The sequence below is a fragment of the Aristolochia californica genome, unplaced genomic scaffold (assembly GCF_029961685.1).
Source record: "Aristolochia californica isolate CCGP_79_NKW_82.1479 unplaced genomic scaffold, dmAriCali1.0.hap1 SCAF_10, whole genome shotgun sequence".
In the NCBI taxonomy this organism is placed as follows: domain Eukaryota; kingdom Viridiplantae; phylum Streptophyta; class Magnoliopsida; order Piperales; family Aristolochiaceae; genus Aristolochia; species Aristolochia californica.
In genome coordinates, this window is record NW_027181771.1 from 18,078,196 (window position 1) to 18,097,908 (window position 19,713).

A 19,713-nucleotide genomic window follows, 5' to 3' on the forward strand; every position below is an offset into this window, starting at 1 on the left:
AAGTGAACATGTGATGGGATATTTACGCGAGTCAAACAAGCCATTATTTTGCGCATTTACAAAAAGTTGACCTAACGATCATAGATGAATGTCAAGTGATTTATCATGCATAACGGGCTATTTTTTAGTAAGCAATGACTTATGGATTGGGAGTCAACACTTAGATAAAAATCCCCTGCCTCCCCCTTTTCCCAACATATACAAAACCTGATATATAAAAACTAAAAAGAGTTTACTACATATTTTAAAAAATGGATTTGCATGCTTGAAACATGTTAAAGATGCAAATGACCTTTGGATCCAAACCTTTTAAAGAGGATAACAATAAATTCTCAAGTAAACGTATGGTGGGATATTTACTCGAGTCAAACAAGCCATTGTATTGCGCATTTACAAAAAATTGACCACACGATCATAGATGATTGTAAAGTGATTTATCATGCGTAACGGGCTATATTTTTGTAAGGAATGACTTATGGTTTGGGAGTCAACACTCAGTTAAAAATCCCCCGCCTCCCCCTTTTCCCGACGATTGCGAAGCCTGATATATAAAAACTAAAAAGAGTTTACAAACCCTAAAAATTATAGATAGTTTTTGGAATTATCTCTCTCTACTTTTGTGCATTGTGAATTTCCATTTTAGATGTATACTTTTTTCTTAAATGAAACCTTGAGTTTTCACTTTACCTTCATCCCGTAAACAAAAAAAAAAAAAAAGATAAAGGCAAACAGGGTGCAACGAAATGAAAATTTTAGATTTTATGTATGGAAAAAAATTTAAAGCAATAAATAATGTAAGAAAAGAAAATTTATTCACACACCACAAATGAACACAAAAGTTTTGTTATCCAAGTTTGGAAAATTCCACTAGTTCAACCCTAATAGCTTGGAATTTTATGACAAATTGTTTTTCTACACATGTTTTAAAAAGAGGATATGCATGCTTGAAACATGTTAAAGATTCAAATGACCTATGGATTCAAACCTTTTAAAGAGAATAACATTAAATTCTCAAGTGAACATGCGGTGGGATATTTACCAGAGTCAAACAAACCATTATTTTGCCCATTTACAAAAAGCTGACCTAAAGATCATAGATGATGGTAAAGTGATTTATCATGCGTAACAGGCTATATTTTTGTAAGGAATGACTTATAGATTGGGAGTCAATACTCAGTAAAAAATCCTCCGCCTCCCCCTTTTCCCGACGATTGCAAAATCGAATATATAAAAACTAAAAACAGTTTACAATCCCTAAAAATTATAAACACTTTTTGGAATTATCACTCTCTACATTTGTGCATTGTGCATTTCCATTTTTGAAATGTAATTTTTTTTCCAAAATAAAAACTTGAGTTTCCACTTTCCCTTCGTCTCGTAAAAAAAAAAAGATAAAAGGCAAATAGATCACAACAAAATGAAATTTTTAGAGTTTATGTTTGGTAAAAAATTTAAAGAAATAACAAATTTAAGTAAACCAAAATTTATTCACGTACAACAAATGAAAACAAAAATTTTGTTATCCAAGTTTCGGAAATTCCACTAGTTCAACCCTAGTAGCTTGGAATTTTATATGAAAGAGATTTTTCAACACATGTTTTAAAAAATGGATATGCATACTTGAAACATGTTAAATATTCAAATGACCAATGGATCCAAACCTTTTAAAGAGAATAACATTAAATTCTCAAGTGAACATGTGCGTCAAGCAAGCCATTATTTTGCCCATTTACAAAAAGCTGACCTGATGATCATAGACGATTTTAAAGTGATTTATCATGCGTAACTGGATATATTTTTTCAAGGAATGACTTATGGATTGGGAGTCAACACTCAGTTAAGTATCCCTCGCCTCCCCCTTTTCTCGACGATTGCAAAATCTGATATATAAAAATAAAAATAGTTTACAATACCTAAAAATTACAGAAACTTCTAGGAATTATCACTTTCTACATTTGTGCATTGTGAATTTCCATTTTAGATGTGTACTTTTTTTTCTTAAATTTAAACTTGAGTTTTCACTTTCCCTTCATCTCGTAGACATAAAAAATGAGATAAACGACAAATAGATCACAACAAATGAAAATTTTAGAGTTCATGTATGAAAAAAAATTTAAAGGTATAACAATTGTTAGTAAAGAAAATTTATTCATACACTACAAATGAAGACAAAAGTTTTGTTATCCAAGTTTGGGAAATTCCATTAGTTCAACCCTAATAGCTTTGGATTTTATAAGAAAGAGATTTTTGTACACATCTTTTAAAAAATGGATATGCATGCTTTAAACATGTTAAAGATGCAAATGACCTATGGATCCAAATTTTTTAAAGAGAATAACAATAAATTCTTAAGTCAATGTGCGGTGGGATATTTACCGAAGTCAAACAAGCCATTATTTTGCCCATTTACAAAAAGCTGACCTAACGATCATATATGATTGTAAAGTAATTTATCATGAGTAATGCGCTATTTTTTTGTAAGCAATGACTTATGGATAGGGAGTCAACACACAGTTAAAAATCCCCCGCCTCCCCCTATTCCCGACGATTACAAAACCTGATATATAAAAACTAAAAAGAGTTTACAATCCCTAAAAATTACAGACACTTTTTTGGAATTATCGCTCTCTACATTTTTTCATTGTGCATTTCCTTCTTAGATGTGTACTTTTTTTTTCTTAAATCAGAACTTGAGTTTTCACTTTCCCTTCATATCTTAAGCAAAAAAAAAAAAAAGAGATAAAAGGCAAATAGATCACAACAAAATGAAAATTTTAGTGCTTATGTATGGAAAAAAATTAAAAGCTATAACATATGTAAGAAAAAAAATTTATTCACACACCACAAATGAACACAAAAGTTTTGTTATCCAAGTTTGGGAAATTCCACATGTTGAACCCTTATGGTTTGGATTTTTACAGAAAGAGATTTTTGTACACATGTTTTAAAAAATGGATATGAATTTTGAAACATATTAATGTTGCAAATGCCCTATGGATCCAAACCTTTTAAAGAGAATAACAATAAATTCTTAACTGAACGTGTGGTGGGATATTTACCGAAGTCAAACACGCCATTATTTTGCCCATTTAGAAAAAGCTGACCTAACAATCATAGATGATTGTAAAGTGATTTATCATGCATAATGGGCTATATTTTTGTAAGAAATGACTTATGGATTGGGAGTCAACACTCAGTTAAAAATCCCCTGCCTCCCCCTTTTCCCGACTATTACAAAACCTGATATATAAAAACTAAAAAGAGTTTAAAATAGCTAAAAATTACAGACAGTTTTTGGAATTATCACAACTACATTTGTACATTGTGCATTTCCATTTTAGATGTGTATTTTTTTTCCTTATATCAAAACTTGAGTTTTCACTTTCCCATCATCTTGTAAACAAAAAAAAAGAGACAAAAGGCAAATACATCACTACAAAATGAAAATTTTAGAGTTTATGAATGGAAAAAAATTTAAAGCATAAACAAACGTAATTAAAGAAAATTTATTCACACACCACAAATAAACACAAAAGTTTTGTTATCCAAGTTTGGGAAATTCCACTAGTTCAACCCTAATACCTTGGAATTTTATAAGAAAGAGATTTTTGTACACATGTTTTAAAAAATGGGTATGCATACTTGAAACATGCTAAAGATGTAAATGACCTATAGATCCGAACCATTTAAAGAGAATAACATTAAATTCTTAACTGAACGTGCAGTGGGATATTTATCGAAGTCAAACAAGCCATTATTTTGCCTATTTACAAAATGCTGACGTAACGATCATAGATGATTGTAAAGTGATTTTTCATGCATAATGAGCTATTTTTTTATGTAAGCAATGACTTTTGGATTGGGAACCAACACGCAGGAAAAAATCCCCCATCTCCCTCTTTTCACGACGATTCCAAAACCTGATATATAAAAACTAAAAAGAGTTTACAATCCCTAAAAATTACAGACAGTTTTTGGAATTATCACTCTCTACATTTGTGCATTGTGCATTTCCATTTTAGATGTGTATTTTTTTTCATAAATCAAAACTTGAGTTTTCACTTTCCCTTCATATCGTAAACAAAAAAAAGAGATAGAAGGCAAATAGATCACAACAAAATGAAAATTTTACAGTTTATATATGGAAAAAAAATTAAAGAAATAAATAATGTAAGTAAAGAAATTTTATTCACACACCACAAATGAACACTAAAGTTCTGTTATCCAACTTTGGGAAATTCCACTAGTTAGACCCTAATAGCTTGGAATTTTATGAGAAAGAGAATTTTCTACATATTTAAAAAAAAATGATACGCATGATTGAAACATGTCAAAGATTCAAATGACCTATATATCAAAATGTTTTAAAGAGAATTACATTAAATTCTCAAGTGAACGTGCGGTGTGATATTTACCCGAGTCAAACAAGCCATTATTTTGCCCATTTACAAAAACTGACATAACGATCATAGATGATTGTAAAGTGATTTATCATGCATAACGGGCTATATTTTTGTAAGGAATGGCTTACGGATTGGTAGTCAACACTCAGTAAAAAATAAAAAGAGTTTACAATTCCTAAAGATTATAGCCACTTTTTTGAACTGATTCTCTACATTTTTGCATTGCGCATTTCCATTTTAGATGTGTACTTTTTGTTCTTCAATCAAAACATGAGTTTTCACTTTTCCTTCATCTTGTAAAGAAGAAAAAGGAGATAAATGGCAAATAGATCACAAAAAAATGAAAATTTTAGAGGTTATGTATCGAAAAAATTTAAAGCAATAATAAATGTATGCAAAGAAATTTATTCACACACCACAAATGATCACCAAAAGTTTTGTTATCCAAGTTTGGGAAATTCCTCTAGTTCAACCCTAATAGCTTTGAATTTTACAAGAAAGAGATTTTTTCTACACATGTTTTAAAAAAATAGGTATGCATGTTTGAAACGTGTTAAAGATGTAAATGACCTATGGATGCCAACCTTTTAAAGTGAATAACATTAAATTCTCAAGTAAACGTGCGGTGGGATATTAACTTGAGTCAAACAAGTCATTATTTTGCCCATTTACAAAAAGATGACCTAACGATCATAGATGATTGTAAAATGATTCATCATGCGCAATGGGCTATATTTTTGTAAGCAATGACTTATGGATTGGGAGTCAGCACTCAGTAAAAATCCTCTGCCTCCCCCTTTTCCCGACGATTACAAAACCTGATATATAAAAACTAAAATTAGTTTAAAATCCCTTAAAATTATAGAAAATTTTTGGAATTATCACTCTCTACATTTGTGCATTGTGCATTTCCATTTTAGATGTATATTTTTTTCTTAAATAAAAAAACTTTAGATTTCACTTTCCCTTCATCTCGTAAACAAAAAAAAAGAGATAAAAGGCAAATAGATCACAACAAAATGAAAATTTTAGAGTTTATGAATGGAAAAAATTTAAAGCAATAACAAACAAAATTAAAGAAAATTTATTCACACACCACAAATGAACACCAAAGTTTTTTTATCCAATTTTGGGAAATTCCACTAGTTCAACCCTAATAGCTTGGAATTTTATAAGAAAGAGATTTTTGTAAAAAAGTTTTAAACAATGGATATGCATTCTTGAAACATGTTAAAGATGAAAATGACCTATGGATCCAAACCTTTTAAAGAGAATAACATTATATTTTTAAGTGAAATAAATTTTAGATGTGTACTTTTTTTCTAAAATCAAAACTTGAGTTTTCACTTTCCCTCTATATCGTAAACAAAAAAGAGAGATAAAAGGCAAATAGATCACAAAAAAATCAAAATTTTAGAGTTTATGTATGTAAAAAAATAAACACTATAACATATGTTGGAAAAAAATTTATTCACACACCACAAATGAACAAAAAAGTTTTGTTGTCCGAGTTTGGGAAATTCCACTAGTTGAACCCTTATTGCTTGGATTTTTAAAGAAAGAGATTTTTCTACACATGTTTTAAAAAATGGATATGTATGCTTGAAGCATGTTAGAGATGCAAATGACCTATGGATCCTAAAAAGAATAACATTAAATTGTGAAGTAAACGTGTGGTGGGATATTTACCCGAGTCAAACAAGCCAATATTTTGCCCATTTACAAAAAGTTGACCTGACGATCATATATGATTGTAAAGTGATTTATCATGCGTAACGGGCTATATTTTTTTTAAGGAATGACTTCTGGATTGGGAGTCAACACACAAATAAAAATCCCCTGCCTCCCCCTTTTCCCGACGACTGCAAAACCTGATATATAAAAACTAAAAAGAGTTTACAATCCCTAAAAATTATAGACACTTTTAGGAATTATCACTCTCTACATTTGTGCATTGTGCTTTTCCATTTTTGATGTGTACTTTTTTTTCTTAAATCAAAACTTGAGTTTTCACTTTCCCTTCATCTCGTAAACAAAAAAGCAAATAATGCACAACGAAATAAAAATTTTAGAGTTTATGTATGGAAAAAAAATTTAAAGCAATAAATAATGTAATTAAAGAAGATTTATTCACACACCACAAATGAACACAAAAGTTTTGTTATCCAAGTTTGGGAAATTCCACTTGTTAGACCCTAATAGCTTGGAATTTTATAAGAAAGTGATTTTTCTACACATGCTTTAAAAAATGATATGCATGATTGAAAAATGTTAAATATTCAAATGACCTACGGTTCAAAATCTTTTAAAGAGAATTACATTAAATTCTTAACTCCACGTGCGATGGGATATTTACCCGAGTCCAAAAAGCCATTATTTTGCCCATTTACAAAAAGTTGACATAACAATCATAGATTATTGTAAAGTGATTTACATTGCGTAAAGGGCTATATTTTTGTAAGGAATGACTTATGGATTGGGTGTCAACACTCCGTAAAAATCCCTCGTCTCCCCCTTTTCCCGACGAATGTAAAACCTGAAAAATAAAAACTAAAAAGAGTTTACAATCCCTAAAGATTATAGACACTTTTTTGAAGTATCACTCTCTAGATTTTGGCGTTGAGAATTTCCATTTTATATGTGTACTTGTTTTTTTTAAAATAAAACTTGAGTTTGCACTTCCCCTTCATCTCGTAAACAAGAAAAAGGAGATAAAAGGCAAAGAGATCACAACAAAATGAAAATTTAAAGGTTTTGTATCGAAAAAATATAAATAAAAAACAAACATAAGTAAAGAAAATTTATTCACACGCCACAAATGAACACCAAAAGTTTTGTTATCCAGGTTTTGGAAATTCCACTAGTTCAACCCTAATAGCTTGGAATTTTAAAAGAAAGAGATTTTTCTACCCATGTTTTAAAAATTGGGTAAGCACGTTTGAAACGTTTTAAAGATGAAAATGACCTATGGATCCCGACCTTTTAAAGTGAATAACATTAAATTCTCAAGTGAACGTGTAGTGGGATATTTACCTGAGGCCATTTTTTTTTCCCATTTACAAAAAGCTGACCTAACGATCATAGACGATTGTAAAGTGAGTTATCATGCATAATGGGATATATTATTGTAAGCAATGACTTATGGATTGGGAGTCAACACAGTTCAAAATCCTTTGCCTCCCCCTTTTCCCAACGATTACAAAACCTGATATATAAAAACTAAAAAGAGTTTACAATCCCTTAAAATTACTGATAGTTTTCAGAATTATCACTCTCTACATTTGTGCATTGTGCATTTCCATTTTAGATGTGTATTATTTTTTCTTAAATCAAAACTTGAGCAATCACTTTCCCTTCATCTCATAAACAAAAAAAAAAGAGATAAACGGCAAATAGATCACAACGAAATGAAAATTTTAGAGTTTATGTTTGGAAAAAAATTTAAAGCAATAACAAATGTATGTAAAGAAAATTTATACACACACCAAAAATGAACACAAAAGTTTTGTTATCCAAGTTTTGCAAATTTCACTAGTTCATCCCTAATAGCTTGGAATTTTATAAGAAAGAGATTTTTCTACACATGTTTTAAAAAATGAATATGCATGCTTGAAAGATGTTAAAGATGCAAATGACTTATGGATCCAATCTTTTCAAAGAGAATAATATTAAATTCTCTAGTGAACGTGCGGTGGGATATTTACCAGAGTCAAACAAGCCATTATTTTGCCCATATACAAAAAGTTGACCTAACGATCATAGATGATTGTACAGTGATTTATCATGTGTGACGGGCTATATTTTTGTATGGAATGACTTATAGATTGGGAGTCAAGACTCAGTTAAAAATCGTCTGCCTCCTCCTTTTACCGACTATTGCAAAACCTAATATATAAAAACAAAAAAGAGTTTACAATGCCTTAAAATAACAGTCAATTTTTGGAATTATCACTCTCTAAATTTGTGCATTGTGCATTTCCATTTCACAAGTGTACTTTTTTTTCTTAAATCAAAACTTGTGTTCTCACTTTCCCTTCAACTCGTAAACAAAAAAAAAAAAAAGATAAAAGACAAAAATTAATCACAAAAAAATTAAAATTTTAGTGTTGATGTATAGAAAAATTGAAAGAAATAACAAATGTAAGTAAAGAAAATTTATTGACACACCTTAAATAAACAAAAAAGACTTATGGATTGGGAGTCAAGACTCAGTTAAAATCCCCTGCTACCCCCTTTTCCCGACGATTGCAAAACCTAATATATAAAAGCTAAAAAGAGTTTACAATCCCAAGATATTACAGACACTTTTTTAAATTATCACCCTCCACATTTGTGCGTTGTGCATTTTCATTTTTTATGTGTACTTTTTTTTTCGGAAATCAAAACTTGAGTTTTCAGTTTCCCTTCATTTCGTAAACAAAAAAATTTTAAGTTTATGTTTGGAAAAAAATTAAAGCAATAACAAATGTAAGTAAAGAAAATTTATTCACACACCAAATATGAGCACAAAAGTTTTATTTTCCAAGTTTCGGAAATTACACTAGTTCAATCATAATGGCTTGGAATTTTATAAGAAACATATTTTTCTACACATATTTTAAAAAATGGATCTGTATGCTTGAAACATGTTAAAGATGCAAATGACCTATGGGTCCAAACCTTTTAAAGAGGATAACAACAAATTCTCAAGTAAACTTACGATGGGATATTAACTCGAGTCAAACAAGCCATTGTTTTGCTAATTTACAAAAACCTGACCTAACAATCATAGATGATTGTAAAGTGATTTATCATGCGTAATGGGCTATATTTTTGTAAGGATGACTTATGGTTTGGGAGTCAACACTCAGTTAAAAATCCCCACCTCCCCCTTTTCCCGACGATTGCAAAGTCTGATATATAAAAACTAAAAAGAGTTTACAATCCCTAAAAATTACAGACAATTTTTTGGAATTATCACTCTCAACATTTCTGCTTTGTGCATTTCCATATTAGATGTGAACTTTGTTTTCTTAAATCAAACCTTCAGTTTTCACTTTCCCTTCATCTCGTAAACAAAAAACCAAAAGATAAAGGCTAATAGAGTGCAACGTAATGAAAATTTTAGAGTTTATGTATGGAAAAAAAATTAAAGCAATAAATAATGTAAGAAAATAAAATTTATTCACACATTACAAATGAACACAAAAGTTTTGTTATCCAAGTTTGGAAATTCCACTAGTTCAACCCTAATAGCTTGGAATTTTATGAAAAATTGTTTTTTCTACACATGTTTTAAAAAAAGAATATGCATGCTGGAAACATGTTAAAGATTCAAATGACCTAAAGATCCAAACCTTTTAAAGAGAATAACATTAAATTCTCAAGTGAACGTCCGGTGCGATATTTACTAGAGTCAAACAAACCATTATTTTGCCCATTTACAAAAATTGACCTAACGATGATGGATGATGGTAAAGTTATTTATCATGCGTAACGGGCTATATTTTTGTAAGGAATGACTTATAGATTGGGAGTCAATACTCAGTAAAAAAATCCCCTGCCTCCCTCTTTTCCAGACGATTGCAAAACCTCATATATAAAAACTAAACACAGTTTACAAGCCCTAAAAATTACAGACACTTTTCTGAATTATCATGCTCTACATTTGTGCATTGTGAATTTCCATTTTTGAAATGTAATTTTTTTTCTTGAATCAAAACTTGAGTTTTCACTTTCCCTTCATCTCGTTAAAAAAAAAAAAAAGATAAAAGGCAAATAGATCACAACAAAATGAAATTTTTAGAGTTTATGTTTGGTAAAAAATTTAAAGCAGTAACAAATGTAAGTAAAAAAATTTTATTCACATACCACAAATGAACACAAAAGTTTTGCTATCCAAGTTTCGGAAATTCCACTAGTTCAACCCTAGTAGCTTGGAATTTTATATGAAAGAGATTTTTCAACACATGTTTTAAAAAATGGATATGCATACTTGAAACATGTTAAAGTTTCAAATGACCTATGGATCCAAAACTTTTAAAGAGAATTACATTAAATTCAACAGTGAACATGCAGTAGTATATTTACCTGAGTCAAACAAGCCATTATTTTGCCCATTTACAAAGAGTTGACATAACGATCATAGACGATTTTAAAGTGATTTCTCTTGCGTAACCGGATATATTTTTGTAAGGAATGACTTATGGATTGGGAGCGAACGCTCAGTTAACTATCCCCCACCTCCCCCTTTTCTTAACGATTGCAAAACCTGATATATAAAAATAAAAATAGTTTACGATACCTAAAATTACAAAACTTTTTGGAATTTTCACTTTCTACATTTGGGCATTGTGAATTTCCATTTTAGATGTGTACTTTTGTTTTCTTCAAATAAAACTTGAGTTTTCACTTTCCCTTCATCTCGTAAACATAAAAAAGAGATAAAAGGCAAATGGGTCACAACAAAAGAAAATTTTAGAGTTTATGTATGGAAAAAAATTTAAAGGAATAACAAATGTAAGTAAAGAAAATTTATTCCCACACTACAAATGAAGACAAAAGTTTTTTTATCCAAGTTTGGGAAATTCCACTAGTTCAACCCTAATAGCTTTAAATTTAAAAAGAAAGAGATTTTTGTACACATCTTTTAAAACATGGATATGCATGCTTGAAACATGTTAAAGATGCAAATGACATATGGATCCAAACCTTTTAAAGAGAATAACAATAAATTCTTAAGTGAACGTGCGGTGGGATATTTACCGAAGTCACACAAGCCTATCTTGCCCATTTACAAAAAGTTGGCCTAACAATCATAGATGATTGTAAACTGATTTATCATGCGTAATACGCTATTTTTTTGTAAGAAATGACTTATGGATTGGGAGTCAACACGCACTTTAAAATCCCCCGCTTCCCCCTTTTCTCGATAATTATAAAACCTGATATATAAAAACTAAAAAGAGTTTACAATCCCTAAATATTACAGACAGTTTTTGGAATTATCACTCTCTACATTTGTGCATTGTGCATTTCCTTCTTAGATGTGTACTTTTTTTTCTTAAATCAAAACTTGAGTTTTCACTTTCCCTTCATATCGTAAACAAAGAAAAAGAGATAAAAGGCAAATAGATCACAACAAAAGGAAAATTTTAGAGTTCATGTATGGAAAAAATTTAAACCAATAACAAAATTAATTAAAGAAAATTTATTCACACAGCACAAATGAACACAAAAGTTTTGTTATCCAATTTTGGGAAATTCCACTTGTTGAACCCTTATTGCTTGGATTTTTATAGAAATAGATTTTTCTACTCATGTTTTAAAAAATGGATATGCATGATTGAAACATGTTAAAGATGCAAATGACCTATGGACCCAAACATTTTAAAGAGAATAACATTAAATTCTCAAGTGAGCGTGCGGTGGGATATTTACCCGAGTCAAATAAGCCATTATTTTGCCCATTTAAAAAAAGCTGACCTAACGATCATAGATGATTGTAAAGTGATTTATCGTGCATAACGGGCTATATTTTTGTAAGGAATGACTTATGGATTGGGTGTCAACACTCAATAAAAAAATCCCTGCCTCCCCCTTTTCCCGTCGATTGCAAAAGCATATATATATAAACTAAAAAGAGTTTACAATCCCAAAAAATTACATACACTATTTGGAATTATCACTCTCTACATTTTTGCATTGTGCATTTCCCTTTTAGATGTGTACTTTTTTTTCTTAAATCGAAACTTGAGAGTTCACTTTCCCTTCATCTCGTTAAAAAAAAAAAAGAGATAAAAGGCAAAAAGATCAAAACGAAATTAAAATTTTAGAGTTTATGTATGGAAAAAAATTTAAGGCAATTACAAATGTATGTAAAGAAAATTTATTCACACACCACAAATGAACACAAAAATTTTGTTATCCAAGTTTGGCAAATTTCACTAGTTCAACCCTAATAGCTTGGAATTTTATAAGAAAGAGATTTTTCTACACATGTTTTAAAAAATGGATATGCATGCTTGGAACATGTTAAAGATGCAAATGACATATGGATCCAATCCTTTTAAAAATAATAATATTAAATTCTCTAGTGAACTTGCGATGGGATATTTACCCGAGTCAAACAAGCGATTATTTTGCCCATTTACAAAAGTTGATCTTACTATCATAGATAATTGTACAGCGATTTATCATGCGTAATGGGCTATATTTTTGTAAGGAATGACTTATGGATTGGGAGTCAAGACTCAGTTAAAAATCCCCCGCCTCCCCCTTTTCCCGATAATTGCAAAACCTGATATATAAAAACAAAAAAGAGTTTACAATGTCTAAGAATTACAGACAGTTTTTGGAATTATCACTCTCTAAATTTGTGCATTGTGCATTTCCATTATAGAAGTGTATTTTTTTTCTTTAATCAAAACTTGTGTTTTCACTTTCCCTTCAACTCGTAAAGAAAAAAAAAAAGTAAAAGGCAAATTGATCACAACAAAATGAAAATTTAAGAGTTTATGTATAGAAAAATTGAAAGCAATAACAAAGGTAAGTAAATAAAATTTATTGACACAACCCAAATAAAAAAAAAGATTTGTTATCCAAGTTTGGGAAATTCCACTAGTTCGACCCAAATAGCTTGGAATTTTATAAGAAAGAAATTTTTCTACACATGTTTTAAAAAATGGATATACATGCTTGAAACATGTTAAAGATACAATTGACTGTTACGGTCCCGGATATGACATGTGGATTCTTTGGGAGGATCTGGGGTCTGCCATGGGTGACAGGTCTTCCAAGCATTACCGTAGGGGTAGTAGGAAGACATGGGGAAGACGAAAACAAAAGATCAAGCCTTAGGGAAGCTTGAAAACCTTAGAGCTCGTTGAGGAGAACTCTAAGCCTCTTTACTCTAGATTTAACCTAATTTTTAATACTTCAATCCTCTCTTTTCTTATTACTCTTACCCCTTAAATAGGGTTGACCCTGTTAGGGTTCAATAAAATATTCCAAAAATATCCCTATGAATAAAATATTCCAAAAATATTCCTATTAATAAATAATTCAAAAAATACCCCTTGTGACCTAAAACTGAAATAAAATAAAGTAAATTAAAGAAAGCACTAAAATAATAATGTATAGCGTGCATAACATTACACCCCCCTTGGAAGACGAGCTTGTCCTCAAGCTCGGAAGTAGTGTCTGTATGTTGACGTCTCCACCGGTGCCATAGTAGCATCCGCGATAGCTATGACCCCCCCTCTGTTTGCGCATTATTTTTTTTGGGCCGGTCTGAGTTAACCTGGGTTGACTCGGTTCAGGAACCAGGTCCGGCATGCGACTCAGCGGACCGGGCCGATTAAATTTTCCTAAGTTAGGAAAATTTAATCGGGATTCGTCTTCTTCCTTCGGCAGCTCCCGAACGCTGCGGCCAGCGGATTCTTTCCTCACGGCACCAATGAAGGCCGGTGACGAACGTCTCCTTCCTCTCTCCCAGCACCGATGGATTCGCCAGATTTTTCACTGGTGAATCACAGCCCGTCGGGGCTTCGCCACCTGGATAGTTTTCGAGATAGAGGGCTCTCAAAAACTTGTAAATCGTCATTGCTCAGCCTCCCGGAACTGAGATCCCTTGCGAAAAAGTTTATTACGACGCCAACGAACTATCCTGCTTCGCCGGTGGGGAAGAGAAGCCCGTTGGGGCTTCGCCACTGGGAGCATTGTCGAGACAGAGAACCTCTGTTTCTCAACCCCCCGGAACAGAGACCAGCGGAAATTCCGTCGAAAATATCCCATACGGCGCCGACAGAATTTCCTATTCCCCTCCGATTTCGGATTTTCGGTCACCCCCAAATCCTCCGGTGCCGATGATTTCGGAATTTCCTCTGTTAGGAAATCACCTCCCCACTGCAGCTTCAGTTCGGAGATACGCACAGCGTCCATTGGGAAAGGGTGAACCTCTTCCGTTTTTGAAATTTTGGTGTCTCCGCCGTCGGATTTTGTATTTTTGGAGAGCTTTCTCGAGACAGTCTTTTGTTCGTCCGAGAGAGCTTCTGCGTCTTCTGTGCCGCTGTCGTGCTCGGAGAATTCAGGTCGTGTGACCTGTTTTGTGGCAGCGCGTGGCTCCCTTGTCCAGCATTCCATAAAAATTTCATATAATGCTCGTGCTTCTCCAAATTCTTTGCATAGTTTGTCCGCGGAATTGTATACCTTCTCCATGCGAGCTTGTGTTCCTTCTTGAGATATAGAATAATTCATTGTGTTCCCGCTCTGGTACCAGTTGTTACGGTCCGGGATCTGACACGTGGATTCTTTGGGAAGATCTGGGTCTGCCACGGGTTACGGGGAAGACACGGGGAAGACGAAAATGAAGATCAAGCCTAAGGGAAGCTTGAAAACCCTAGAGCTCGTTGAGGAGAACTCTAAGCCTCTTTACTCTAGATTTAACCTAATTCTTAATACTTCAATCCTCTCTTTTCTCATTACTCTTACCCCTTAAATAGGGTTGACCCTGTTAGGGTTCAATAAAATATTACAAAAATATCCCTATGAATAAAATATTCCAAAAATATCCCTATTAATAAATAATTCCAAAAACACCCCTTGTGACCTAAAACTGAAATAAAATAAATAAATTAAATAAAATACTAAAATAATAATGCTATTGCGTGCATAACATTGACCAATGGATCCAAACCTTTTAAAGAGAATAACATTAAATTCTCAAGTGAACGTATGGTAGGATATTTACCCGAGTCAAACAAGGCATTATTTTGCCCATTTCCAAAAAGTTGACCTAACAATCATAGATTATCGAAAGTGATTTATCATCTATAATGGGCTATATTTTTGTAAGGAATGACTTATGGTTTGGGAGTCAACCCTCAGTAAAAATCCCCTGCCTCCCCCTTTTCCCGACGATTGCAAAACCTAATATATAAAAGCTAAAAAGAGTTGACAATCCTAAAACATTACAGACACTTTTTTAAATTATCACTCTCTACATTTGTGCATTGTGCATTTCCCTTTTAGATGTGTACGTTTTTTTCTTAAATCAAAACTTGAGAGTTCACTTTCCCTTCATCTCGTTAAAAAAAAAAGAGAGATAAAAGGCAAAAAGATCAAAACGAAATGAAAATTTTAGAGTTTATGTATAGAAAAAAATTTAAGGCAATAACCAATGTATGTAAAGAAAATTTATTCACACACCACAAATGAACACAAAAATTTTGTTATCCAAGTTTCGCAAATTTCACTAGTTCAAACCTAATAGCTTGGAATTTTATAAGAAAGAGATTTTTCTACACATGTTTTAAAAAATGGATATGCATGCTTGGAACATGTTAAAGATGCAAATGACTTATGGATCCAACCTTTAAAAAATAATAATATTAAATTCTCTAGAGAACGTGCGATGGGATATTTACCCGAGTCAAACAAGCCATTATTTTGCCCATTTACAAAAAGTTGACCTTACTATCATAGATGATTGTACAATGATTTATCATGCATAACGGGCTATATTTTTGTAAGGAATGACTTATGGATTGGGAGTCAAGACTCAGTTAAAAATCCCCCGCCTCCCCCTTTTCCCGATAATTGCAAAACCTGATATATAAAAACAAAAATGAGTTTACAATGCCTAAAAATTACGGGCAGTTTTTGGAATTATCACTCTCTAAATTTGTGCATTGTGCATTTCCATTATAGAAGTGTATTTTTTTCTTTAATCAAAACTTGTGTTTTCACATTCCCTTCAACTCGTAAAGAAAAAAAGAAGAAGTAAAAGGCAAATTGATCACAACAAAATGAAAATTTAAGAGTTTATGTATAGAAAAATTGAAAGCAATAACAAAGGTAAGTAAATAAAATTTATTGACACAACTCAAATAAACAAAAAAGATTTGTTATCCAAGTTTGGGAAATTCCACTAGTTCGACTCAAATAGCTTGGAATGTTATAAGAAAGAGATTTTTCTACACATGTTTTAAAAAATGGATATGCAAGCTTCAAACATGTTAAAGATGCAATTGACCAATGGATCCAAACCCTTTAAAGAGAATAACATTAAATTCTCAAGCAAACGTATGGTGGGATATTTAACTGAGTCAAACAAGGCATTATTTTGCCCATTTACAAAAAGTTGAGCTAATAATCATAGATTATTGTAAAGTGATTTACCATGCGTAATAGGCTATATTTTTGTAAGGAATGACTTATGGTTTGGGAGCCAACCCTCAATTAAAATCCCCTGCCTCCCCCTTTTCCCGACGATTGCAAAAACTAATATATAAAAACTAAAAAGAGTTGACAATCCCAAAATATTATAGACACTTTTTTAAATTATCACTCTCCACATTTGTGGGTTGTGCATTTCCATGTTAGATGTGTACTTTTTTTTCTTAAATCAAAACTTGAGTTTTCACTTTCCTTTCATCTCTTAAACAAAAAAAAAAATTTTGAGTTTATGTTTTGAAAAAAATTAAAGCAATAACAAATGTAAGTAAAGAAAATTTATTCACACACCAAATATGAACACAAGTTTTGTTATCAAAGTTTTGGAAATTACACTAGTTCAATCATAATAGCTTGCAGTTTTATAAGAAACAGAATTTTCTACACATGTTTTAAAAAATGGATCTGCATGCTTGAAACATGTTAAAGATGCAAATGACCTATGGATCCAAACCTTTTAAAGAGGATAACAATAAATTCTCAAGTAAACGTGCGGTGGGGTATTTACTTGAGTCATACAAACCATTATTTTGTGAATTTAAAAAAATTTGACCTAATGATCATAGTTGATTGTAAAGTGATTTATCATACGTAACGGGCTATATTTTTGTAAGGAATCACTTATGGTTTTGGAGTCAACACTAAGTTAAAAATTTCCCGCCTCCCCCTTTTCCCGACGATTGCAAAGCCTGATATAAAAAAACTAAAAAGAGTTCACAATCCCTAAAAATTAGAGGCACTTTTTTGAATTATCACTCTCCTCATTTCTGCGTTGTCCATTTCCATTTTAGATGTGTAGTTTTTTTTCTTAAATCAAAACTTGAACTTTCACTTTCCCTTCATCTCGTAAACAAACAAAAAAAAGAGATAAAGGCAAATATAGCGCAACGAAATGAAAATTTTAAAGTTTATGTATGGAAAAAAAATTTAAGCAATAAATAATGTAAGAAAAGAAAATTTATTCACACGCCACAATTGAACACAAAAGTTTTGTTATCCAAGTTTAGGAAATTCCACTAGTTCAACCCTAATAGCTTGGAATTTTATGACAAAAACAATTTTCTACACATGTTTTAAAAAAAGGATATGCATGCTTGAAACATGTTAAAGATTCAAATGACCTATGGAACCAAACCTTTTAAAGAGAATAACATTAAATTCTCAATTGAACGTGCGGGGGATATTTACCAGAGTCAAACAAACCATTATTTTGCCCATTTACAAAAGCCGACCTAACGATCATAGATGATTGTAAAGTGATTTATCATGCGTAACAGGCTATATTTTTGTAAGGAATGACTTATGGATTGGGTGTCAACACTCAGTTAAAAATCACCCGCCTCCTCCTTATCCCGACGATTGCAAAACTTGAAATATAAAAACTAAAGTTTACAATCCCTAAATATTATAGACACTTTTTCGAATTATCACTCTCTACATTTGTGCATTGTGCAATTGCATTTTAGACGTGTACTTTTTTTTTTAAATCAAAACTTGAGAACTTGAGTTTTCACTTTCCCTTCATCTCGTAAACAAAAAAACAAGAGATAAAACGCAAATTGATCACAACAAAATGAAAATTTTTGAGTTTATGCATGGAAAAACTTTAAAGCAATTAAAAATGTAAGTGAAGAAAATTTATTCACACACCACAAATGAACACAAAAGTTTTGTTAGCCAAGTTTGGCAAATTCTACTAATTCAACCCTAACAGCTTGGCCTTTTATAAGAAAGACATTTTTCTACACATGTTTTAAAAATTGGATATGCATGCTTGAAACATGTTAAAGATGCAAAAGACACAAGAATCCAAACATTTTAAATAGAATAACTTTAAATTCTCAAGTGAACGTGCGGTGGGATATTTACCCGAGTCATACATGTCGTTATTTTGCGCACTTACAAAAAGTTGACCTAAAGATCATAGATGATTGTAGGGAGATTTATCATACGTAACGGGCTATATTTTTGTAAGGAATGACTTACGGATTGGGAGTCCACACTCAGTTAAGAATCCCCCGCCTCCCCCTTTTCCGGACGATTGTAAAACCTTAAATATTAAAACTAAATAGAGTTTAAAATCCATAAAACTTACAGACACTTTTTGAAAATTATCACACTCTACATTTCTGCATTGTGCATTTCCGTTTTAGATGTGTAATTTTTTTTCTTAAAACAAAACATGAGTTTTCATTTTCCCTTCATCTCGTAAAAAGAAAAAAAAGATAAAAGGTAAATAGATGACAACAAAAGAAAATTTAGAGTTTATGTGAGAAATTTTTTTAAAGCAACAACAAATGTAAGTCAGGAAAATTTATTCACACACCACAAATGAACACAAAAGTTTTGTTATCCAAGTTTGGGAAATTCCACTAGTTCAACCCTAATAGCTTGGAATTCTATAAGAAAGTGATTTTTCTACACATGTTTTAAAAAATGGATACGGATACTTGTAACATGTTCAAGATGCAAATGACCTAAGGATCCAAACCTTTTAAAGAGAATAACATTAAATTCTCAACTAAACATCCAGTGGGGTATTTACCCAAGTCAAACAGGCAATTATTTTGCCCATTTACAAAAAACTGACCTAACGATCATAGATGATTTTAAAGTGATTTATCATGCATAACTGGATATATTTTTGTAAGGAATGACTTATGGATTGGGAGTCAACACTCAGTTAAATATTCCCCACCTCCCCCTTTTCTCGACGATTGCAAAACCTGATATATAAAAATAAAAATAGTTTAAAATACCTCAAAATTATAGAAACATTTTGGAATTATCACTTTCTACATTTGTGCATTGTGAATTTCCATTTTAGATGTGTACTTATTTTTTCTTAAATTAAAATTTGAGTTTTCACTTTCCCTTCCTCTCGTAAACATAAAAAAGAGATAAAAGGCAAATAGATCACAAAAAATGAAAATTTTAGAGTTTATGTATGGACAAATCTAAGTAAAGAAAAAATTTATTCACACGCTACAAATGAAGATAAAAGTTTTGTTGTCCAAGTTTGGGAAATTCCACTAGTTCAACCCTAATAGCTTTGAATTTGAAAAGGAAGAGATTTTTGTACACATCTTTTAAAAAA